At 41.9% G+C, this 26,364-nt stretch overlaps 1 pseudogene; it reads left to right on the top strand.

Moving 5' to 3' along the window:
- Positions 1–18,274: 18,274 nt before the first annotated feature.
- Positions 18,275–21,225, top strand: LOC140518954 (elongation factor 1-gamma-like; annotated as a pseudogene).
- Positions 21,226–26,364: the final 5,139 nt, after the last annotated feature.

Raw genomic sequence — 26,364 nt, 5'->3', positions numbered from 1 at the left:
AGGCATATTGTTAGCCAACTGCATAATATAATGGCTTCTGTCTCTGACCTTACTCTTGTTCCTCCTTTTATATAGCTTCCTATGACATGAAGACTACCCAGTCAAGATCACTAAGACCCACTCTGACCTAAAGCAACAGGAGTTAGTTACCTGGTGGTGGTGATGTGTTTGGGAATGGATTCCAAATGTGAGGATTTTTCTCACCAAGAGCTCATGTTCATCCTTTGCCCTTGTTACTCCCCAGATCAGCCAGGTGTTACAAGTGACTTGTATGAGGCTAGCCAAATTATGTTGGGATTGACTTTTGGCCCACAGGAACCAGAGAAGGCCTGAGAAAGAGAAATCGGAAGCATATTAAGTGGTGAGATCTTCTCTACTACAGGACCTGGCTTTCTGTAAGTTTCTCATTTAGGTTCCAGCAGACTCCTTGACTCCACCTGACCACATACCCAGCCTTCAGGCTGACTTTTAGCCCAATCACATATTTTCTTTTTCTTTTTTTCTTTTAGTTTTTAAATTTTATTTTATTTTATTTATTTATTTTTTATTTTTATTGTTCTACAATCATTACCATAAAACTTAGATTTTTTTATCCCCCCAATCCACCCCCTATCATCCCCCTCCCTCCCCAAGATGGCATACAGTTCTACATAGGATCTACACATACTTTCCTATTGAATACGTTTTCACTACAGTCATGCTGTATAGATGGACTAAAATAAATGGACGAAATCATATAACAAATCAAAACATAATACACACACACACAAATGATCTGCTACATTCTGCGAATGAATTCTATAGTTCTTTCTCTGAGCCAATCACATATTTTCTAATATATTTCCTATATCCTGAATATGTGTGTATATAGACACACACAAATATATACAAACATGCATGCATATATATTTGTGTATACGCACATGCACATATACATATAAAACAGCTCTGATATTTATTTAGCTATGTGACCAATATTGGATAAATCATCTCCCCTTCCTGGGGCCTTATTTCCTCAAATGTAAAATAAAAGATTCAGTTAGAAGAATTTTTAAGGTCCATTTCATTCTATACCCTAAAACCTCCTGAAGCTCCAAATTAAATGACTTTACTTTAAGTGACACAAGCCCACTTTGACTCCTAATTTAACTTGACCCTGCCTTGCTAGCTAATACACCAGTCTACTGCAGGCTTATTGTACTCCCTACATTCACCTTACCAGCTAGTGACCTCCTAGATGACCACAACATGTGTTTCGTTGATTGCTATATCTTGTATGAACAGAGGAGGCCTGTGACCTACTCCTCTATTATGCTTGTGATTAACAAGGAGTTTTACACTATTGTAGCCAAGAGGTACTTCTTCAGTATTTTCCTGAATATAAGTATGTTTAAACAGAGTACAAACTACTTTTGCCTTGAACTTGCTACTTGCTACATTCAACATGGACCTCATAGCCTAACACTATTCTTAAGTGGAAAACATGAGATACAAAAATTGTGGATTTTATAGGAGGTAATGCTACATAATTGGAAGAGGTGAAGACTTAGAGTTAGAAGATATGTCTTTTAACCCCAGTTCTTTTTTATAATTAGCTGGTTTACCCTTGATCTCTGTCCTCATGAGCTAACAACTTCAGAGGATTGTTGACAGAAGACCACATGTAAATCTTAAAATGATGTATCAAATGTTAGTTATTGTTAATTAGGGTCTCTTGGACTAAAATGTCATTGATGGATTGGACCCAAGATGGATGGAACACTCTCAAGAATGGAATTCTGAAGAAAAAAAAAGAATTATAATGAGAATGAAAAACAGGTAAACTGTCTAAAAAAATTGACATGAATACACAGGCAGCTCATTGATTAATAATGATTCATAGATGGAAGCAAGAATAAGTAATGGAGAATGAATATAAAAGTTTGATTTAGGCCTAAATGACTAGCAACGGGAATACTAAATCTCAGAATTAATGAGCCCAACTCACCTCATAATAAAATGTGTGTATATATATATATATATATATATATATATATATATATATATATACACATATATATATATACATATATATGTGTATATATATATGTATGTGTGTGTGTGTGTGTATGCACATGTATGTTTAAATTATGTTGCAAATAGAGGAGAATCAAAAAAGGAATGCTACTCAAGATTGAAGGTATAGTGATAATAGAAACCAGAAGAATGCAAAGCTGCTCAACTCTTAATTGGCACTTGTTTTCTCTGCTAAGTATAATCTTTACAATAGGAATTACAGATGAAATATGACAAAACTGGGAATTTATGACCTAGAGAAATAGGGAGATGATAAAGGAGCAAGTGTTTGTGACTGTTCTCAAAAGTAACTCCAAAGGCACCAAAAAAAAATTGACAAATATGACTGCTAAATTGCTGTCAATGATCTTTGAAAAACCTTGGGGAACAGGAGAGCTGCCCCTGGACTAGAGAAGGGTAAGTGTTTTCCTGATTTTCAAAATTTAAAGAGGAAGGTCAGAGAATTTGAAAATTTGGGGCAGAATTTCAGAAGCTATTATTAACAAGAAGACCAGTAAATATTTAGAGAAGGAAAAAATAAAGGAAGAAAGGGAGGGAAAAAGAAAAAAAGAAAGGAAGGAAATAAAGAAAAAATATTTGTCCTTTTGTTGTTTAGTCATTACATTCATGTCCAATTCTTCACAACCCCATTTGGGGTTGCCTTGGCAAAGGTATTGCAGTGGTTTGCCATTTCCTTCTCCAAAGGATAGGGAAGTAGTACCTAAAAAAGCAGTTTTCTTGAGGAAAAAAATTGTGATTTTAGTGAACTACAGATTTAATATCATTTAAGAGTTCAATATAGCAGTCCCCCCAAAGAGCTAGTGTGATTTTAGCTTACATTAACAGAGTCTTCAAGATAAATGTGGCAAAAGGCTTTGTGTATTTTGTCCTGTTCAGTCAATATCTGGAGTATTAATTTCAGAGCAGGGCTCTGTGTTTTATCACAGCCAGTTCTAATCTGAAGACTGTCTGGAGCAGATGACCTAGAGAGACTTCAAGATTATGCCATTCAAAGATTGTTCGAAAAACAAATCAACAAAAAATCAACTGGAGCTTTTCAACATAGAGAAGACAAAACTTGGAAGAAGGATTGTCTCATGGAAAAGAGATTAGACTTTTCTGCTTAGTCTCTGAGGGCAGAACTAGGAGCATAAGGAGGGCTTATCAAATGGCAAATTTCCACTTAACATTAAGAAAAATTTCCCAAAAACTAAAGATATCCAAATATGGAATGGTCTGACTTAAGGAGTAAGCGAGATGATCACAAGTTGGGGATGTTATAGAGGTGATTCCTGTTCAGGTACAAGTTGTATTAGAATGACTCTAATGTCCCTCCCAATTCTAAGGTTCTAAAAGCCTTCATGACCATGTTTTGGAGTTATTTATGAATTACATTATATGGCTTCTAAGGCTCCTTGCAACTCTATAAATTTGTGACTCTGAGAAATCTGCTTAAACCTACCGTCATTTTACTGAATGTAGTTTGAATTAGAATGAGTATCATACTGCTCAATTTTATTTTTTCACAAGATAGAAAGCATTATCAGCATCAGAATAATGCTATTTTAGAACCACAGCTATATCTAAGAGATTGTGGTAGTGCTAATATGATATTCACAGCACTTACAGTGGTCATGAATATCCCAGCACAATTCTGAATCAATCTCCACATGGAAGACAGAACCAAAACATTTTTTCAGACACCAGAAAGCCAAATCCATCATAATCTATACACAATAACAATACAGAGGACAACACTATCCCCAAGCTTTTCTCCTGCCAGGCTTCCCACAAACCAGCTCCATTAAGCAAATCACAAGCAGGCTCCCTTAAACAAAATCACAAACAATTTATTTCACTCACACTAACCAGCTGCCTGCTTGTCTGCATCCTTCCTAGCTCTGACTGCTCTCTGACCAAATTTCTTCTCAGCTCTGCTCTAGCTTAGCCTCTTCCTGTTCCATCCTTCCTGTTCCATCCAATCAGCAAACTCCTCCCACCACTGGTTCTATGTGACTCAGATTTCCATGTGACCCAGGCAGGTTACATGAGCCTATTAATGAATGAGAAAGATTTTCCCATTTAAATTACCATTATATTGAGCCTCAAGATCTTTTGTATTCATTACATAGGCTAAGGGGATTACTGGTATCAAAAGAACTGTAATAGGGATAATAGAAAATAAACATATAAAACAACAACTTAGGCAACTGGTGTCAATAGAATTTTACAGCAATATAACAGGAATCACGAAAAATAAGCACATAAAGCAATAACTTAGGGGAGAGCTTGAGTACAAGCACCCTATCACTCTCCCCTTAAATGAATGGGGCCCAAAATCTTGGGGTAAGGGGAAAAGGTATTTTCTCCCACAGCTACTTCATGCTAAGATAGGACACAGAACTGTCCCTGCCCCAAGAGATCCCATACAAGGGGTCCATTCTTTATCTGGCATCCAGAGATTGGTTGAAGTCAGGTCCAGGGGTGACATAGCACAATTGGACAGAGGGTGACATCTGACTTAAGTGATCAGGCATCTACAGGTGGAGGGTATTAAGTTTCCATGTTAAGAAAACATATCTGACAAAAAGGGTGAACAGAAAAAAAGGCAAAAAGAAACAAGGAGACAATAATCAGAAGCAGGGTAGATATAGGGTCAGTCATGCTGCTGGACTCCATGAACCCACTGTCATAGACTCATTCACTGTTGTTTATTGTTTTCCAATCTGCAGTTTTGGGGTCATTATGTCTAGAGGTATACCCTCTTTAAATCTGAGCTGGGACCTGGCCAATCTCCTATTTTCCTTGCAGGTCTGAAGAATTTGGATACAATGTTTCAGCAGAATCTGCAGGGGCAGTTCCTATCTCCCAGCTCAGTCTAATATCAAGCCTCTTTCCTCAATACATTTTATAGAGTTCCTTAGTTGGAATGCCATCTATTCTTCCAAAATCTATCCCCTGCTTTCAAAAGATCAGTAAACAATTCTTTTCTTGTCAATCCATTTTGACTTTGAATTTGCTGTCTATTTATTCTTCTCTCTTGAGGAAATTTATGTTTTTCACTAATCCTTACCATCTAAGATACCAAAGATTCTCTCATCCTTTGGGTGAACTGACTCAAAACATCCATGAACTCTTGCTGAGTAAAATCCTCAATCACCTCCCCAAATCCTGTATGGTCCCCTTGATTCTCCTGTTGTACTTCTGCCCAAGAAGCTGCCCGTGCATCCCTTTCTCTTGTTACTTTTTTACTTCTTTTTTTGTGAACCAAAGTAACAACAGCTTTTTCTTCTGCTACCTGAGACACTCCAGCTTGCTCTTCTAAAGGAGTTTGAATGCTGCAGCATAAAAAAGCTTTTCATGCAAACCAGCCAACTCCCTTTCCATCTGAGCTTTCTCTTCTAGCAGCTTGTCTTTGCTTTTATATATTATTCAATAGCTGGTTAACAATGTCCATACTCTTCTACATAGCCCTGTCATTTCTTTTCCTGATTCTATTGGTATTCCTTGCAAACATCTTTCTAAGTCTCTGGGTTCTCCCTTCTGTAGCCTTGGTTTCCAGTTTTCACACAGCCCTGTGCCTTTAGCCCATTCTCTTGCTGGAGAGGAATAAGGCAAATCCTTTCTAACCTGGGAATATTAATTTCATCCTCCAAAGTCTTCCTGCCTCCAAATACAGGTCCAATATTTTGCGATCCCATCCCTGTTGCCATTTGTAGCATCAATGTGATATTCACAGTATCAATGGCAGCCATGAATATCCTAGAACAATTCTGAATCACAAAATACAACAGACTCTTCACATGGAAGACAGAACCAAAACATTTATTCAGACACCAGAAAGCCAAATCCGTCATAATCAATACACAATAACAATGCAGAAGACAGTACCATCCCCAAGCCTTCCCCCTGCTAAGCTTCCCACAAACCAGCTCCATTAAACAAATCACAAGAGGCTCCCTTAAACAAAATCACAAAGTCTCTTTCACTCATGTAAGCCAGCTCCCTGCTTGTCTGCATCCTTCCTAGCTGTGACTGCTCTATGACCAACCTCTGCTCCAGCTCAGCCTTTTCCTGTTCCACCCTTCCTGTTTCACCCAATCAGCAAACTCCTCCCTCCATAGGCTCCATATGATTCAGACCTTATTGTAGCCTATTAATGAATGGGAAAGATCTTCCCACTTAAATTACCATTAAAATTGTTTAATTCCTGAATTTTATAGGTGAGGAAAAGAGATCTTTCGAAGTCAAGTGAGTTGTTTTACATAACCACTAGAAGAGTTAGAATGGTTGTCCTGAATTCCAGTGCACTATACTATTTCTACTGCAACACAATGTTTTTCAAAATAAATATAAGATGGATGGTTAATAAAAAAAAAAAAAGGAATGAAAGTGATTCCATTTAAGATCCCTTCTGGTTCCCAGGATTGTTACCCTATCTCACTCATCCTAAGTTTTGTTTTTTTTTTAATGTAACACAGAAAATATCCACTTTTCCCCCTAGATTTCTTAAAGTAAAGTAAAAATAATATGAGATTAAACAAAAGCCTAGGATGAACATTTCATGAACTTATGTAAATTCATATTTTCAATGGTTACTGGATAATAGAACTTGGAGGTTTAAAAAGGGACATAGAAGTCATCTACCAAAGTTTTGGCTCTCTCTATAACATCCTTAATGAATCATCATCCTGCCACCAGTTTAAGACCTTGGTAGGCAGAATACTCACTAGTGTCTGAAGTAGGAATTCATCTGTGCAAACTATAAGAAACAGATTCATCAAACTTGATAAAACATATATTACATGATTAGTGCATTAGAGGGTTAGAAAGATGCTATATGAGGACAGATAGATAAATTCTTTACTAACCATAGAGATCAGAACATACTTTACAGAGGAGGCATCTGATGGGCTTTAAATTTTGGGTAGAATTCAAAATGCAAAGAAGAGGAGGAAAGCATTTTAGGTATAAAAAATAATGTGAGCAATAGCAAAGACATCAGAGAGCACAGACTGTGTTTAAGAAGCATAGAGAAGTCAATTTTTCCCCCTGAATTTTAGAAGGTTGGAATAGAGGATATGTTGGGTGGTCAAAGAGAGCTTTGAATGTCAGACAAGGCCGTTTATCTTTATTCAGAAGATAACTGTGAGTTATTGAAGATTTTTGAGCAGAGGAGTGATGTAATTAGATTTCTGTATTAAAAAGCCTTCTTCTGGAAGGACATGAAGAATTACTTGGAGTGAATAGAGTGCAACAGGAGGAAGACTTGTTAGGGAAGTCTCATTTGAGTAAGCTTTGAATGAAAGAAATCCAGCACAGTGTCTGGCTCATAGTAAACTGCTTAATATGTAGTTGTTGACAAACTGAGTGAATATATTTGAAATTAGAGGTGCTTGACATCTAAGTCTTTTGAAATCATAAGTTTTAGGATACTTAAATTAAATTTATATTCATTTTAGATTAGGCAACCTATTCTCATTTCAGTGTTCTTAGCTGACAAAATAGACAATGGGAGTAGTATCACATACTTAACAAAGACTTCATGTTATAAGATTTTCACCTTGAAAATCTTTTCCTTTAATTATCGCTGAGCTGAAACTGCTCTCTCAAGTCACAAGTAGCCTAATAATTCAGCCCTGTAGTCTTTTCTAAGTCAGCCTCTCTCTCCCCTCCATAGCATTTGCCATAGTAACAATTCCTTTCTTCTGGAGTCTCTTCTCTTTGACTACCAAGACGCTACATTATCCTGATTTTTCCTCCATCTTTCGAACTATTCCCTTATCTTCATTCTCACCCAAAGTAGGCATTTTACAAGGTTCCATCCTTGGCCTTCTTTTCTCTTTTCATTATCTCTCTTTATAATCACTCACTTTTACTTTTTTAACTATGGAGATAATTGACAAAAAATTATACATAATGCTAAAATTTTGTCTGAAACAAAGATCCTCATGTTCAGCTGCTTATAAGGAATCTCTATTTGAAAGTCCTGGGCAGCTAGGTGGTAAAATGGATAGAGAATCAGTGCAGGAGTCAGGAGGACCTGAGTTCAAATCTCACCTCAGATACTTGACACTCACTAGCTGTGTGACCTTGGGCAAGTCACTTAACCCCAATTGCCTCATCCTGGGTCATCTCCAGTCATCCTCATGGATATCTGGTCACTGGATTCAGATGGCTCTGGAGGAGAAGTGAGGCTGGTGACATGCACAGCCCTCCCTCACTCAAAGTCAAGTGCAAGTCATGTCATTATTTCTCTGATGGGATGATCTTCTTCGGCAACAAAGGACGAACACACATCATTTGAAAGTTCTACCAACACCTCAAACTGAACATATACAAAACCAAGTTAACTATTTTCCTGGTCCCTTTCCTTAAACCAGGTTATCCTTCCAATGTCACTCCTTCTGTGAGTACCCCACCATTCACAGTCTTCCTTCCTTCAAGCTTTGTTGTTTTCTCTAACTCTTCTCATATCCAATTAGCTACTTACTAAATTCTGTGATTTGTACCTCTTTTTTTTTATTTTTATTTTTTTTTATTTAACTTTTAACATTTATTTTCACACAATTTTGGGTTACAAATTTTCTCTCCTTTTATCCCCTCCCCCCCCCAGACCCAAGCTTTCTAATTGCCCCTGTGACCTATCTGCTCTCTCTTCTATCCTCCCTCCCTGCCCTTGTCTCCGTCTTCTCTTTTGTCCTGTAGGGCCAGATAGCTTTCTTGACCCCTTAACCTGTATTTCTTGTTACCCAGTGGTAAGAACATTACATTTGGTCCTAACACTTTGAGTTCCAACTTCTTTAGCTCTCTCCCTCTCCACCCCTTCCCCTTGGAAGACAGGCAATTCAATATAGGCCATATCTGTTTAGTTTTGCAAATGATTTCCATACTAGTTGAGTTGTATAGGACTAACTATATTTCCCTCCATCCTATCCTGTCCCCCATTACTTCTATTTTCTTATGGTCCTTTCCCTCCCCATGAGTGTCGACCTCGTATTGCATTCTCCTCCCCATGCCCTTCCCTCTATCCTCCCCCCCACCCTGCTTGTGCCCCTGTCTCCCACTCTCCTGTATTATGAGATAGGTTTTCCTGTCAAAATGAGTGTGCATTATATTCTTTCCTTTCGTGGATTGTGATGAGAGTAGACCTCATGTTTTTCTCTTGCCTGTCCTCTTTATCCAACCACTAATAAGTCTTTTGCTTGCCTCTTTTATGAGAGATAATTTGCCCCATATAACTTCTGCCTTTCTCCTCCCAATATTTCTCTCTCACTGCTTGATTTCATTTTTTTTTAAGATATGATCCCATCCTCTTCAATTCACTCTGTGCACTCTGTCTCTATGTACATGTGCGTGTGTGCATGTGTGTGTGTGTGTGCTCCCACCCAGTACCCAGATACTGAACTGCTTCAAGAGTTACAAATATTGTCTTTCCATGTAGGAATGTAAACAGTTCAACTTTAGTAAGTCCCTTATGACTTCTCTTTGCTGTTCACCTTTTCATGGTTCTCTTCATTCTTGTGTTAGAAAGTCAAATTTTCTTTCCAGCTTTGGTCTTTTCATCAGGAAAATTTGAAAGTCCTCTATTTCATTGAAAGACCATTTTTTCTCCTGAAGTATTACACTCAGTTTTGCTGGGTAGGTGATTCTTGGTTTTAGTCCTAGTTCCTTTGACTTCTGGAATATCCTATTCCATTCCCTTCTATCTCTCAATGTAGAGGGTGCCAGATCTTGTGCTATCCTGATTGTATTTCCACAATACTTGAATTGTTTCTTTCTAGCTGCTTGCAATATTTTCTCTTTCACCTGGGAATTCTGTAATTTGGCCACAATGCTCCTGGGAGTTTCTCTTTTTGGATCTCTTTCGTGCGGTGTTCTGCGGATTCCTTGAATATTTATTTTGCCTTCTGGTTCTAGAATCTCAGGGCAGTTTTCCTTGATAATTTCATGGAAGATGATGTCTAGGCTCTTCTTTTGATCATGGTTTTCAGATAGTCCCAGAATTTTTACATTTTCTCTCCTGATTCTATTTTCCAGGTCAGTTGTTTTTCCAATAAGATATTTCACATTATCTTCCATTTTTCGAATCTGCGCGGTATGTTCTGAGATATCTGTGTTTCTCATAAAGTCCTTAGCGTCCATCTGTACCATTCCAGTTTTGAAAGATCTGTTTTCTTCAGTGAGCTTTTGAATCTCCTTTTCCATTTGGTTAATTCTGCTTTTGAAAGCATTCTTCTCCTCATTGGCCCCTTGCACCTCCTTTGCCAACTGAGTTAGGCTAGTTCTCAGGGTGCCAATTTCTTTAAGATTTTTTTGGTTCTCCTTTAGCAGGGAGCTGATCTGCTTTTCATGCTTCTCCCTCATCCCTCTCATTTCCCTTCCCAGTCTTTCCTCCACCTCTCTAACTTGATTTTCAAAATTCCTCTTGAGCTCTTCCATGGCCCGAGCCCATTGGGTGGGCTGGGACACAGAATCCTCGATTTCTGTGTCTTTGCCTGATGGCAAGCATTGTTTCTCCCCATCAGAAAGGAAGGGAGGAAGTGTCTTTTCTCCGAGAAAATACCCTTCAATGGTTTTATTTCTTTTCCCTTTTCTTGGCATTCTCCCCAACCAGTGACCTGACCTCTGAATGTTCTCCTCACACCCACCTCGCCTCCTGGTCCTTCCAGCCAGCGTTTGGGGACTGAGATTCAAATGCTGCTTCCCACCTTAGGGTTTTTGGCGGGGGCAGGGCTGCTATTCAGTGTGAGAATTAAGTCCAGGTGGTCAGGGGCAGGGCGGCCTCTCTGGCTCAGTTCCCTCTGGGGGTTTATGCACAGACCATCCACAATGGATCCAGGCTCCCGCCCGTTTGGGGAGCCCCTGTCTGTAGCCGCCTCTCAGCTTCTATCTCCTGGGGGGGCCCGAGCCATGGGGGCACCCCACTCCCCTCTCGACCCGCCAAAGACACTCTCTCACCTATCCCCGTCAGTCACCTGTTGGTGGGGGAGCTAGTGCCGCCGCTGGAGATCCCGTCTCTGGAGCCTTCTCGGATCTGTACCTCTCGGAGCCGTGGCCGCCGCCACCGCAGGTCCATGCTGGGCTCCGCGTCTGCAGTGTGACGGACCTTTTGCGAGAGGTTTGCAGGTCCCTCTGTGGGTGGGGGGACCCGCATGGCCGCTGGAGATCCCGCCCCCGTAGCCCTCTCGGATCTTTTCCCCACGGTGTCGTGGCCGCAGCAGGGCTGCCCTCTGTTCCCCGACCCGGCGCCCAGTCCACGGCGCGAAGGACCCCCCGCGAGAGGTTTGCAGGTCTCTCCAGAACAGAAATCTCCCTCGCTCCAATATTCCGTGGTCTCTGGGTGCAGAATTCGTCCTGGGTTAGTCCCCTCTAGCCGTTCTGTGGTTTGTGGGTTCGGAGCTATGTGTATGTGTGTCTTTCTACTTCGCCATCTTGGCTCTGCCCCCCGATTTGTACCTCTTTTTAGTACTTCACATTTTTACTGCCAAAATCTTGATACAATCATTATCCTATGATAAAAGCTATGCAAAAAAAGGTTAGTCTGGAGGGATGGGAAGGAGATGGGAAGATTGTTAGGAGGCATTTGTCTCATTCTTGCTTGGTCAAATGGAAGAAATTGAGGTCTTTTTTTCCAAAGGCTAAATGTGTCCAGCTGTTTTAGCCATTCTTCTTACAAGAATGGATTCAAAGTCTTTCACTATAGTAGTTGCCCATCTCTGGACACTCCCCAGTTTATCAGTGTTTTTAGAATATGATACCCAGAACTAAATACAATGTGCCAGATAGGGTCTGATGAAGTACTGTAGGACTATTGTATCTCTATTCCTTGACTATGTCTCTTTTAAGGCAGCCTAGGATTATATTAGCTATATTGTTGTCATTGGTCAGATATAATACCAGTGATGTCTACTGAGTGCAATGAAATACAATCCCAGATCTTTTTCAGAACTATTGTTTATAATGGTTCCATGTCAATGTGGCTGGAGGTCTCAAGTAGTATGCTCCAGGAACCTGTTCTTCGTTCTGTACTAATTAACATTTTATCAATGACTCTGATCAAGGTCTGTTTGTATAGGTATGCATATCCATACCTTTCACCCACATTCACTGTTATAATCAGTTATTTTCTTTTCTAAAACCTCAAATATCTTATTTTTTGTTAATTTGTTAATGTGTGTACATATGAGTGTGTGTGTGCGCGCATCTGTGTGTGTGTTCATAGCAACTTTCACAAAACACACCTGGGACAGTTTTACAAAATATAAGTAGGGCAAGCAACATGAAAAGAACTGTTAAGGTCAACTCCTTAAGACACATTCATTTAGAGGAGGGGTAAGAAGAGGCCTATAGTTCTGACATTATATCTTGTGGGTGGTGATATAGAGGAACAAAGATCTTCTGTCATTGGCTGGGGTAGAGGTTACTCTCCCAGGGTGCTATATCATAAAGAGGAAGGATATAGTATCTGGTAGCCTCAGATTTTAAAATAAAGATTAACTAGCTGCTTACAGGCAACTTGGTGGTGGTGGTAAAGAATGGACCTTGTAGTTAGGAAGACATGGCTTCAAGTCCACCTCTGCCACATATGGCTCCTCATGTTCCATGCAGCTATATAGGACTAAAAGTTATAGCACAGCTACCAGTCTGCATTGGTAGAGGGAGTTTCTTACCAGAAGTTCCCTATAACAATGAAAGCATAGGTCCAATCCAAGTAAAACAAATAAAAAATACCAACTAGTTACTACACTTCCAGGTGACATAATATACAGAGTGCTTGGCTGTTACTCAAGAGAAATAGAGTTTGAATCCTTTCTCAAATATTTATTAGGTTGTATGATCCTGAGGAGGAGAGCACCTAGATGGCTCATATGCTGAATGCTTGACCTGGAGTCAGGATTTCAAGACCCAATTCAAGACCCGAATTCCAATCCAGCCTCATACATTTAGTAGATGTGTGACCTTGGGCAAGTCACTTAACCTCTTTTTGCCTTAATCCACTGGAGAAGAAAATGGCAAATCCCTCCAGCATCTTTGCCAAGAAAACCCCATGAACAATATGGTTCCTGGAATCATGAAGAGTCAGACACAAATGAGTGGCTAAATAAAAACAAATGATACTGGGCAAGTCACTTAACTTGGTGAGCCTCAGTCTCTTCATCTCTAAACTAGGGATGATAATAGAATCTACTGCACAGGGTTGTTGTCAAAGGGAAACAAATGAGAACAATAGCACAATTCATATTTATCTGCATTTATTCTCTCTACAAGATGAATTCTCCAAGTGAAATAATTTTCATTTATACTATTTGACTTAGAATTTAAATCACACTATAGTTCTACTGTATTACCTCTTCTTAGCTTGGAAGTGACCCTGGATTCTAGAGAGGCATGCCAACAGAAGACAAATTTTGGAATTCATGTACATGCAGCTGAAAAAGGTTAGTACAGGTTTGGAAGATTGTGTGTGTGTGAGCGTGTGAGTGTGTAGGTGCATACTCATGCACATGGGTTCTGAATCTGAAGTAAATGTGTATGTACTCAGCAGAGATAGGTGAAGCAAGACTTCATCAGGAGATGAACTGTAAGGAGATTAATTATCTAGCATCTATCAATCTATCTATCTATTGGTCGGTCTATCTATCTATCAATCTACCTACCTATCCATCCATCCATCCACCCAGTTATTCATTCAATTCAGGAAGGTGACTTTACACATCCCACCCTCACTTAAACCCAATTCACTTGAAAGTCATGGCATCACCTTCCTGATGTCATGGTTCTCTTAGACAACAAAGGACAGACAACCACTTATAGGTAGTATGGGCTGCACCAGGGTGAACCAAACTGGTTGATTCTGATTGGGTAACACAGCTCCTTCCCTGACTCTTTCTCTTCTCTCCTTCCTCGTTCCACATCCCTCTGTCCACATATGGTATCATACCCTTACCTGTTGGTGCTCTCCCCAGAGGAATGTAAATTTTGTGTACCTAAACCTAACAAGATATCTGGTGGTTTTACAGGACACAATTCTTTCTTGAGGGCCAGGCCTTAAACCCAGTTCACTCTGGCCAACAATAAGTACAAGCCCAACCCTCACTTTAATGGTCATGGTTTGGACCCTGATTGGCTCAGAGTAAATGTAAATAGCAATTGTTTACATTTTGATTAGAATCCCCCAGGGTTTCCCCCCCCCCCAGATGGTTTGTTGTTGTTTTTTTTCTCTTTTGACTAGGTAAAAGAGGCCATTCTTTGTCTCATTTCTTATCTAGCCTTAATCTCTGAAGGGACATTTGACTCAGACACACTGGGACCTATTAGTTTAAAAAGGCCAAGGTCTCCCACTGCCTCTGGGACCATCTATAATCATCCAGATTTATACCTTGCCACTGGACCCAGATGGCTCAAGAGGAGAAAGTGAGGCTGATGCCTTTGCACAGCCCACCCTCACTTAAATCCAATTCCCTTTCAAGTTATGGCATCACCTTCCTGATGCCATGGTCTTTGAGAATGAAAGACAAATAACATTCATTCAATTTTTCATTCTTTGTATTTATCCACAACAATTCAAAAAGGCTCTATAATAACATAGGATTTTGAGGTAGATAGGAACTTAATAAAGTAATTCATTCTTTTCATGTTGCAGATGAGAGGACTCAAGCCCAAATGAATAAAGTGAGTTTCCTGGAGTCATTCATGTAAACATTGGTAAAACTAGACTGCAGTCCTAGAAACTCAAATTCAGTGCTCTTGCCTTTCTAAATTGAAGAATTGTAATCTGAGTGGAGGAAGGGAATACCTCCATTAGGCAAAGTTTGGAGCCTGGAAACACTGACTTACCTTAGGTATTTGGTCACGTGTTTGGGGGTGGACTTTTATCACTGGGTCAAGGGTTTTGCACATTTATGAACATTTAGCTTATTCTAAAAACAAAACATCAGCTTGTGCAATAATATATGTCTCTTTCCCTTTACAAAAAAGTGTCCATTAACTTGTTTTCCGACACTTTCTTTTTCAGTACATTTCATAAGACTGCCTCACAAGCTGAGCTGACTCTGATCATGTATGATAGATTAGTTTCATCTAGTTACATTTCCTTCTTTTGTACACTGTTCATAATACATTATGTGAGGAGATGGGAAGATGCTACTTATCATCTCTAAAACACTTCTGAGGTCATTGTGTTCCTCTTAAAGTACTTCTCTTCAACACTTTCCAATCAAGCTCATTGTTCCCTTTGACCCCCCCCAGGCACAGAACTTAATGAGGCAAGAGGTCTCACTATCTTTGAGCTGGCACCTGATGGAGCTATTTTGAGCCAGTCTCACTTAGATAACTTGGTAGAAGGCAAAGTAGTTACAAGGGAGATATTGGGGGGACTTCGTGTCAGTAGACCTGGTTTTGAATCCCAACCCTATTGTTTACTGACTGACTTTAGATAAGGCACAATATCCCTGGACTTCCTTTTCCATATCTGAACAAGACGACCCTACCAAATCTAAATTTGAGGGGATAAGTGCTCAGGGTCAGATACTTCACCAAACAAAAACCCACAAACCACACAGGACCATTTAGTCATTTAGATTTTTAATATTATCTTGACTATAACATATAAGTAACTCCAACTTAGACTTTTATTAGTTCTGGAACATATTCCTCACAATAACCCTGGAAACTGGTAATGTGACTTTAGGCAAGTCCCATAACTTTACTGGACCTATGTTTGTTCATCTTTAAAAGGAGGGGGTTGGACTAAATAACAATAGGGGTCATTCCTCCCCCAAATCTGTGCTCCTAGCATCATTACAACATAAAATTCTATGATGTATCAAAATAATAATTTTCAGGTTTTGCAGGATCTAGATCTAGACCTATAATTTCATCAGTATGAAAAATACCGTTGTTGAAATGCCCAATACAAGTAAAAATTGGCAAGCCATTTGGAATTTATAGCTTCTTCTATTTTTCTTATTTTATGAAATAACATATGCATTTCCACAACATATCAAAATTCTTAAAAAGATACATATGAAACTACAAATCTTTTATGTAAAACTTGTTATTACTTTTAAATATATAATAAATTATGTAATTTTCCTTTTTTTCCTTGCCCCCTCCACCCACCCTAGAGATGGCTACCGTTAGACACAAATATGCACATATATATATAAAGCAAATATGCATGTATATATGTATATATGAATTCTATACATACTTCTATTTATCAATTCTTTCTCTGGATGCAAATAGCCTTCCCTCAGGTACTTTGTGGTTAATTTGGGTATTTATAACAGACAAAATGACTTAGCTGCTCAAAGCTATTTTTAAAACAATATTGCTCTTACTATATAGATGTAGCAGGTGGCTTGGGTCACTGAAAAAATATGTGATTAACCATATTCCAGGGGCAGGATGTAAGCCCAGGGCTTCCTGAATCTAAAAGCAGACATTTATCCATCCTATGTTGCCTCATGATTTTACTTTGTGTGAATTTTGATGGTAGCTCAAATTTACAGGGTTTCCTCATAACAACCTTCCACAAAAGGTAACAGAAATAATAATCCCTAAGTCATAGAAGAGGAAAGTAAGGGGCAGAGAGTCTGAGACTTGCTGGAAATTACCCAGCTATTTAAGCAGTACAATTAGAAACCAAACATATTTCTCCTGCCATTAAACCCAGGGATCTTTCCGTTGTCTATAAGAGGCCAGCTCCCATACTTGGTGCAGGTCAGAGAAAGGTTCTATACTTTTAATAATTATTCCTGAGAAAAAGTTTACAAAGTATGATCCTCAGGACAAACCTAGGAAGATGCCATGAGTATTCCCATTCTACAGGTAAGCTGACAGGCTCAGAGCAGTGGGTTTGCCTAAAGTCCCATGGCTAGTCAGTCAGTCAGGTTCTGAACCCAGGTTGTCTGGGCTCTCAATCTAGCACACCTGCTGTTCTACCCATACTTGTTCACTCACTTTTCGGTCACGTTCAACTCTACATGAAAATTTCATCACCCTTTCTCCCCCCACCTTCAAACATGTCTAAAATACATCTTAAAAGCTATGTCCTGTTAAGAAAGCCAGCCTTCCCTGCCCCCAGCCTCCCAGCCCCCCTGCCCCCCAGCTCCCCAGCCCCCCAGGCCCCCTACCCCCCAGCCTTCCCTGCCTCCCAGCCTTCCCTGCCCCCAGCCTCCCAGCCCCCCTGCCCCCCAGCTCCCCAGCCCCCCCAGGCCCCCTATCCCCCAGCCCCCCAGCCTCCCAGCCTTCCCTGCCCCCCAGGCCCCCTACCCCCCAGCCCCCCAGCCTCCCAGCCTTCCCTGCCCCCCAGGCCCCCTACCCCCCAGCCTCCCAGCCTTCCCTGCCCCCCCAGGCCCCCAGCCCCCCAGCCTTCCCTGCCCCCCAGGCCCCCTACCCCCCAGCCCCCCAGCCTCCCAGCCTTCCCTGCCCCCCAGCTCCCCAGCCCCCCCAGGCCCCCTACCCTCCAGCCCCCCAGCCTCCCAGCTTTCCCTGCCCCCCAGGCCCCCAGCCTCCCAGCCTTCCCTGCCCCCCAGCCCCCCAGCCTCCCAGCCTTCCCTGCCCCCCAGGCCCCCAGCCTCCCAGCCTTCCCTGCCCCCCAGGCCCCCAGCCTCCCAGCCTTCCCTGCCCCCCAGGCCCCCAGGCCCCCAGCCTTCCCTGCCCCCCAGCCCCCCAGCCTCCCAGCCTTCCCTGCCCCCCAGCTCCCCAGCCCCCCAGGCCCCCTACCCTCCAGCCCCCCAGCCTCCCAGCCTTCCCTGCCCCCCAGGCCCCCAGCCTCCCAGCCTTCCCTGCCCCCCAGCTCCCCAGCCCCCCCAGGCCCCCTACCCTCCAGCCCCCCAGCCTCCCAGCCTTCCCTGCCCCCCAGGCCCCCAGCCTCCCAGCCTTCCCTGCCCCCCAGGCCCCCAGCCTCCCAGCCTTCCCTGCCCCCCAGCTCCCCAGCCCCCCCAGGCCCCCTACCCTCCAGCCCCCCAGCCTCCCAGCCTTCCCTGCCCCCCAGGCCCCCAGCTTCCCAGCCTTCCCTGCCCCCCAGGCCCCCAGCTTCCCAGCCTTCCCTGCCCCCCAGGCCCCCAGCCTCCCAGCCTTCCCTGCCCCCCAGGCCCCCTGCCCCCCGCCTCCCTCCTCTTCCCCTCTCGGCACCCCCACCCCCACTCCCTGGCCGGGCCCCCTTTGCGGCAGCTCCGACGTCCCCACCCCCTTTCTCTGCGGAATCACCATGGCCGCCGGGACGCTGTTCACCTACCCTCTAAACTGGCGGGCCTTCAAGGCCCTCCCCGCTGCCCAGATGCGCGTGCTGCCCGCCCCTCCCCACTTCCACTGCGGTCAGACCAACCGCACCCCGAATCCCTCCGAAAATCCCCCGCTGGCAAGGTTGCAGCCCTTGAGGGTGATGAGGGGTTCTGGGTGTTTGGGAGCAACGCCACAGCGGACCGTGTGAGCAACGACGACCTTCGGGCGACTGCGCAGGCCGCTGCCCGGGGCATCCAGGGCGACCTCGTTCCTCCAGCCGGGACCTGGGTGCTGCCCACTGTGAGGACCGCCCAGGAGGAGGCGAGGCGGGTTCCGGGGCCGCTCGACGCCCGCCTGAACACCCGGCCTTTGCCGTGGGGCAGCGCATGGCTCCGGCCGACATGGCGGTGGTGCGCACCCTCTGGTGGCTCTGGTTCCGGCAGCCTCTCCCAGCACCCGCCGCGGGCTCCTCATCCGCATCCACCAGCCCCAGTTCCAGGCGGGGTTGGGACAGGTGAAGCACTGCGAGAAGATGGCACGATTTGATGCTAAAAGTCTGCCGAGAGTCAGCCTAAGAAGGAGGCCCCAGGAAAGAGAAGGGACCGCGAGAACAGAAGGCCCGGGCTGAGCGGAGGAGGAGAAGAGGGCGCCGGAGGAGAATCATGACCAGGCCCCGGGCGGGAGGAGGAGCGCGACCAGGCCCCGGGCGGGAGGAGGAGCGCGACCAGGCCCCGGGCGGGAGGAGGAGCGCGACCAGGCCCCGGGCGGGAGGAGGAGCGCGACCAGGCCCCGGGCCGGAGGAGGAGCGCGACCAGGCCCCGGGCGGGAGGAGGAGCGCGACCAGGCCCCGGGCGGGAGGAGGAGCGCGACCAGGCCCCGGGCCGGAGGAGGAGCGCGACCAGGCCCCGGGCCGCAGAGGCCCAGGCCAGGCATTCCCGGGCCCACCCACCCAAGAGTACGCTTGTGTTGGACGACACGCCGAGGGTGAGGGTGGCCCTGCCCTACTTCTGGGAGCCCTTGACCGCCACGGCTGGTCCCTGTGGTAGGCCGAGCATCACTTCCCCCGGGAGCTCAGCCAGACCCTCAGGAGCCGCCACCTCATCGCTGGAACGCTCCAGCGCCTGCACACGCTGAGGAAGAACGCGTTTGCCGGCGTCATCCTTTATGGCACCACCACCAGCGGCGCCATGTCTGGAGTCTGGGTTTTCTGGGGCCAGGAACTCGCCTTCCCACCGAGTCCAGACTGGCAGGTGGATGACGAGCCCTACACATGGCGTAGGCTGGATCCTGGCAGCGAGGAGGCCCAGATCCTGGTCCGAAAGCACTTCTCCACACTCCGAGAGGGGGCTTTCCAGCACGTGGGCACACCCTTCCATCAGGGCAAGGGCTTCGAGGGAACGCCCGCCCTGCCACCACCTCAATGCCTGCTTCCTCCTCTGCGGGGAGGTGCCCGTCGTTAAACCAAACTGAACACAGAAAAAACAGAAAAGGCAGCTTATTGTCCTGGAGAGGAGTCAGCTTTAGAGTCAGAGAATTCCCATTCAAGTGCCTGGATTTAATGCAGGGATTTTTCACCTAGATTCCACAAACCAGATTATTTAAGATAATTCAATATAATTGGTTTCCTGCCTAATCACATGCATTTCATCTTAGCACTTAAAAATAATATGCAGAAAAAGAGTCCATGGTTTTCCCCAGAAAGTCATAGAGGTCCACTACCTGAAATAGTTTAATAGCCCCTGCTCTAAGGAGAATTGACAGTGGACTCTGTGACAGTTACTTAACTTCAGTGTCCCAGGCAACTCTCTAAGAAGCAAATGCAGATCTGCACTAGTAGAGAGTTTACTCATCTGAAGCTCCCTACAGAAACACCCCCAAATGTTTACAATTCTGAAAAAAAATATTTTCTGCCTGACCAGGGGAAAAGAAGACCAAAAGGAGATAATATTCCTCATGTCAACTCAGATCTTAAGCTCTTAGAATATATTTAGCAAAATATGAATATAAGGAAGATAAGAAAATGGTTGCAGGTCTTTGCCTTCACATTCTCAAACATCTTTATGGCTTCAGTCCTTATAGTCATATATGTAGCCTGGCTCTGAAAATGTGTAAACTTAGGTTGATTATTTAACATTTCTGGTCTTCTGTTTCCTCATGAGTTAAGTGAAATACTTGTTCTATGTAACCTGCTAACACTAACCAGTAAAGTGTGATACTCTGTTGGTAGAGTGATTAGTTGATCAGGAAAGCATTTTGAAGCTATGTTTTAAAAAAAAAATGAATGGAAAAATAACAAGTGAATGCCTCTGAGCCAGATATCTCACTGCTGGGCATATGGCCCCAAAGAAGTCAGACATAAAAACAAAGGTCTCATATTCACACAAACATTTGTAGTAGCACTTTTACTGGTAGCAAATAATTGGAAGCAGAGTAGGTGACCATGGAGTGGAGAATGGATAAATAAATTGGTCTGCATGATAAGCCTTATGTGAACTGATACAGGGAGAAATAAGCTGTATTAGCAAAATGATGAACACAGTGACTACAAAAATGTAAATAAAAAAGGCAAAATAAGGAAAATAAATATTGCAATTATGATGACCAAATTAATTGGATTTGGAAAATAATTGAGAAAATGCACTTCACTCTTTCTTTGAAGAGGTGGATGACAAAGTTTCACATTTTCCATTCACAGCTATCACATTAGATCCCTAATACAGCTTCCATGTAAGTTTGGACCTTTGTATCTCTCCTAAAGGAAACACCTTGTCCCAGGTCTCTCCCCATTTCAATCTATCCACGTTGCTGCCAAAATGATTTTCTTTGAAAAAAAGAGTTTCCAAATACCCAGTAAAAGCCCTAAATGATTTTACATGTAACCATGAAGCATGCTTCATTATTAAAAGTATATATTAAATTGCATATTTTCTTTCAAAACTGCCCTATTTGTGCTACTTTTTAAAACTACCTTTTATTCTCTTCTATGCATTAAAAAATGTTAATGCTCTTTTATTTTATTTGACATGACTTGCTAATCCTTCCTCTCTTCTTGTAACAAGCCACTTGAAGGAAAACAGATCTACAGTGGCCATATGCAAAAATGTTTGTTTCCTCCTGCATCTTGAGTCCATCACCTCTTTGTCATATCTGGAGTTATCATTAGTCATTGAATTAATCAGTTACTAAGTCTTTCAGGCTTATTTTTCTTTACATTATCATTGTTCTCTTGATTCCACTCACTTTAGACTACATCACCCCTATACAGGAATATTTGAAATTATTTCTTTTGTCATTTCTTGTGCATTGTAATAGGGCAGCTAGATCACTGAGTGGATAGAGTGCTGGGAGTGGAGTCAGGAAGACCTGAGTTCAAATCTGCCCCGAGACACTTACTAGCTGTGACCCTAAGTAAGACCCTGAATCTGTTTACCTCCATGTCCTCATCTGCAAAATAAGCTGAAGAAGAAAATGACAAACCACTCCAGTATTTTTGCCAAGAAAATGCCAAATAGGATCGTGAAGAGTTGGATAAGACTGAAGCAGCTGAACAACAGCATGCAAGTAAATTTTTATTTATAGTCAATTATAGTTATTTCCTTTAGATTTTAGTTCTTTGATTTTCTTTTTCATCCTTCAATTTCAGTTTCAGGATAAGGGAGCTTGTTTTGCCTATAACTATTCCCTCCCACTTTTATCCTCCATCTTACCCTCTAATTCCACACTATCCTCACGTTTCTATGTTAAGTTGGATATACTTTTACATCAAACTATTTGCGTATAGCTGTCTGTTCCCCTACCTTTTTCCATTTTAAATAAAAGGGAGGTTCACTTGACATATGTTCACTCCCCCATTCCTTCTTCTATATTTGCATACTCTTCTTTTCACATACCTCAAGTAGGAAAAATTGTATTTCACTTCCTTCTTCTTCCTTTCTATGCAAGTGTATTCCCTTTACCTTCCTTTCTCTTTCATTTCTGAAAACACTCAGAACCAAACCAGCCTACCTTCAGAACTTCTGTTTTTGAAATAACAAAATTAAAATTCTCAAAGGATACTTGTTTCTTGTCTCTCCATTAGAATGTTCAGTCATTTCAATTGTGTCTGACTCTGTGACTTCATTTGGGGTTTTCTTGGCAAAGATATTGGAGTGATTTGCCATTTCCTTCTGCAGTTCATTTGTAGATGAGGAACTGAGCAAACAGGGTTAAGTGACTTGTCCAGGGTCACACAGCTAGTAAGTTTCTAAGGCCAGATTTGAATTCAGGAAGATGAATCTTCCTGAATCCAAGTCCAATATTCTATCCATTGTGTCACTGAGCTACCCCACTAGAATGTTAGAAGGTACTGTTCTTTCCAAGTATTCATATAAATTTACTTTTTTAGGATTTTTTTTTTTGGTCCTCTGAGGTTTGTATTTCAAAGTTTCTACTCAGATTGAATCTTATGAGAAATGATAAAAAAAATCCTCTTCCGTTAAAGGTTCATTTAACTTTGCCATTACTATTGGCACAAGCCCATTTCTTTTGCCTTTAGAAATATGATATTCTAAGATTTCCTCTTGTTTTTAGTAGTAGCTCTCAGGCCTTGTGATATCCTAACTGTGGTTACTTGGTACTTGAACTAATTTCTTCAAGATGCTTACATGAGGCTTGTTCAAAGGATCAGTTATAAGTGACTTTCTCTTCACTTGGTAGATATTGATTATTCAATGTCACAGACCTGCTTGAGGGACGTGGAGAGAGAAAGAGAGAGAGAGAGAGAGATTTCATCCAAGGGGAAATCTCCCTAAGTCACCAGTATACAAGCTGAGAATAAGGAAATGATTCTCCTTGAATGAAATCTGGGAGTCTCCTTTTTTTCTTTTTCTCCAACTCTCATCAATTTTGCCTTACTCTTTCCCCTGGCATAGGCCACTGCATAGTCACTGAGAATAAAATCTCATATAATTTGACCTTTGAGTCAAAAATTATACACAGTATGTTTTCCTTGGTGTTGGTGCTCTCTATTTTGGCTATAGAATCTCTGAAACTTTTCTTCCTCCTCCCAACCATCATCCCTGGAGAGGCTTGGTGGATATTTGCTATATTTATTTTTTCCTTTACTCATCAATTATCTGGGCCATTAAAATGTGTGATTCCTTGAATTACAATGTTTAGATATTTTATCATGGGTTTCAGTGAATTCACTGATTCCTAAATGATCTTTCCTGATCTGTTTTAAAAGTGGCTTTTGACATGAGATGCATTAATTTTCTTCTTTTTTAATCTTTTAATTTTGTTCTAATATATATATATATATATTGCTGTCTCATGGAGTTATTGATTTCTATTCATTCTATTCTATTCTCAGGGGATTTGCAAAAGTCATGGGTTCTGAAAGGACAGTAAGACAGAGAAAGGATGTGACATGCTCTGGGCAACCAAAAAATTTAACTGATGAACTCAGGGAATGAAGTGGACAAAGGAGGCAAGATGGTGAGTGGAACAAAGAAAATATCCTGGTCTCCTCTTGCCTGCAACCCACTATTCCATTAATAATGAGCAAAATGCGATAATAGGCACCTGGAATTACATGCAAGTAGCAGGATGTTAAAAAGGAAGAGTACTGGCCATAGGAAATTCTGTCTCCCGCTGAGTCTATGTCTTGTGCCACAAGGAGGAGCCAACATACAGATCAAGAATTTCTAAGTCCTCATTCTAGGACTGGGTGCCTACTTGGATACATAAACCAGTCATTTGGCAAGTCTTGACTTCTTTGCCTGCTTACAGGATGAGAAATTGTTAGAATGTTAATTAGATTAAATTATTTTTGTCTTGGAAATCCTGGGTTCAGAGTGATCCATGGGTTGCCTGGACTTAGGAGAATTTGAGAGCATACAGTTGCAAGAGTAGATGTTTTATTACAGATTAAAAAAAAATCCTTGTTATTGATATCTTGCAAAAAGTAAAATAGCATGTGGTTAAGCATGTTCTTTCTGTTTTCATAAGCGACTAACTCTATGCCAGCATCACAAGACTAACACTTAGTGAACAATGCAAAGTTAGGAAAGAGATGGTATTTTAGTAGGTGGGGGCTCAGAGCTAAACTTGATTGAATTAATTTATATTGACCATACTTCTCTGATAAAGGAGACAGAAGCATACCTGGGGGATATAAGGTTATCTATTCTCTGTGAAGTAAAGAATATTTGTCATTCTTCTAGAATGCCTGTTCAGTGGGATGGAATATGTGATCACCAGGCATGATGTGAGAACTTCTAGACCCAGATCCTTTCCACTGAACAAGACCAAGCTGGTGGGAGGTGGAAAAGTACAGATATAACAAGTGGTACCATTTGGTTGGAGGCAATTTGGTAAGAAGAAAAGGGGAGACTACAAGGAGAAAAAATGACATTTTGGAGGACATTGATTATCAGGTTAAGAAGTTTGGGTTTTATTCAGGAGATAATTTCTGCTGTTTTAATTGTTTATTGGTCAGATATAGTTTGGAGGCTATTTTGTAGATTAATGAAAAATAATGTGGAAGGTGTATGTGTATATAGGAGAGAGAGTGTTTGTGTGCATATGCCTAAACACATATGATAGTGGGCAAAGGGAAGTACAGCAATCTCATAAGGGTTCATAATTTGGAGAATGAGTGTATAAAGAAATGAAACTAATAACTAACGAAATGAAGCACATACAGCAAAATTTAAAGTGCTATATAAACGTCAGTCCTTATTAGGAATATTTATTTGATGAGTTTTTCAGATTGGGTTACAAAGGGTACAACAATTACAGAGACCAGATTTGAAATCTGGCTCAGATAATTGTTCTGTAACCCTTGACAAATATGTTAGGTCTTCAGAGTTTCAGTTTTCCTGCATATTATCATCATGGGGTTCTGGATGGCATCTTGAAAGCCATTTAGACTAAACTTTCTCCTCCCATTTTATATATAAATAAAATGAGTACCAGGGGCATTAAATGACTTTCCTGAAGCTTCTTGTGAAGAAAGAACTTTGTAAACTTTAAAAAGTGATATAGAGATAAAAATTATTATTGTGATAGCCCCATTGTCCTACTACAGGAGATATTTTTTGAGAGTTGGGATGAACGGTTAGGTTGAAAAAAAAATATGGACACTAAAAGTGGTAACATTTATTTCAATCATTTTTCTGTTTTTTTTTTCTTCTAAGCCACTAAAAATTCAGTTACAGCTAGTCTGACATCATCAATATTTCAAAAATTCTCTAGCAGGACACAGGACTTTGATTATGATATTTTGCGCTTCTGGCATCTAGATTTTTTTCTTCCTTGTATCTTGTACCTACTCTCTCTCTCTCTCTCTCTCTCTCTCTCTCTCTGTCTCTCTCTCTGTCTCGCTCTTTCTCTCACTCTGTGTGTGTGTGTGTGTGTGTGTGTCTCTGATAATAAACTATCACTTGTATTTACTAACGACCCTATTGCCTCCTTCACTGCTCCTGTGGCCTTTATTACATGAGCTGTACTTGAACTATGCCTTGTCACTGATGTTAACCTTTTCTGAAATCTTCCTTTCTTTCTTATCTTCTGCTTTTCTTAGCATTTATTACAGTCCTTTAGGTTCATTGTAAAACAAATGGCTTATCCTCTGCATCCAGTCTCTGATTCTTATGTTTTCTGATTCATCTGTGTTGTAACCTTTTCACTTGTCCCTTACTGCTATTGCTATTGCAGAGAAGCCTAACCCTTGGGCAAATATCACTTTATCTCTAAACAGAAAGGAAATAAAGAAGAATCTTTTTTTTCAACCTGTCTTTGCTTGCAGTTGACTGCTTCTGTTCTCTGAATTTGTGATCTATTTATCATGGGTACCAAAAGTAGAATTCAGTGACTATGGAATACTAACATGAAAAACTGCATGGAATAATGAAAATAACACTAGTGTGAAAGTCAGGAGACTTGGGTATAGGTCCCAGCTCTGCCACTAGCTAGTTGTTTGACCTAGAACAAGTCATATTCCATCTTTGAGCCACAGTGTCCTCGCCTTTAAAACCAACGGTTTTGATCAGATCATTTCCAAGGTCTCTTTCCACCTTGTGGTCTTTGATTCAA

Source organism: Notamacropus eugenii, chromosome 1 (assembly GCF_028372415.1).
Source record: "Notamacropus eugenii isolate mMacEug1 chromosome 1, mMacEug1.pri_v2, whole genome shotgun sequence".
NCBI lineage: Eukaryota > Metazoa > Chordata > Mammalia > Diprotodontia > Macropodidae > Notamacropus > Notamacropus eugenii.
The sequence above is the reverse complement of the archived record's forward strand: the minus strand, read 5'-3'. Positions and strand labels throughout refer to the sequence as shown.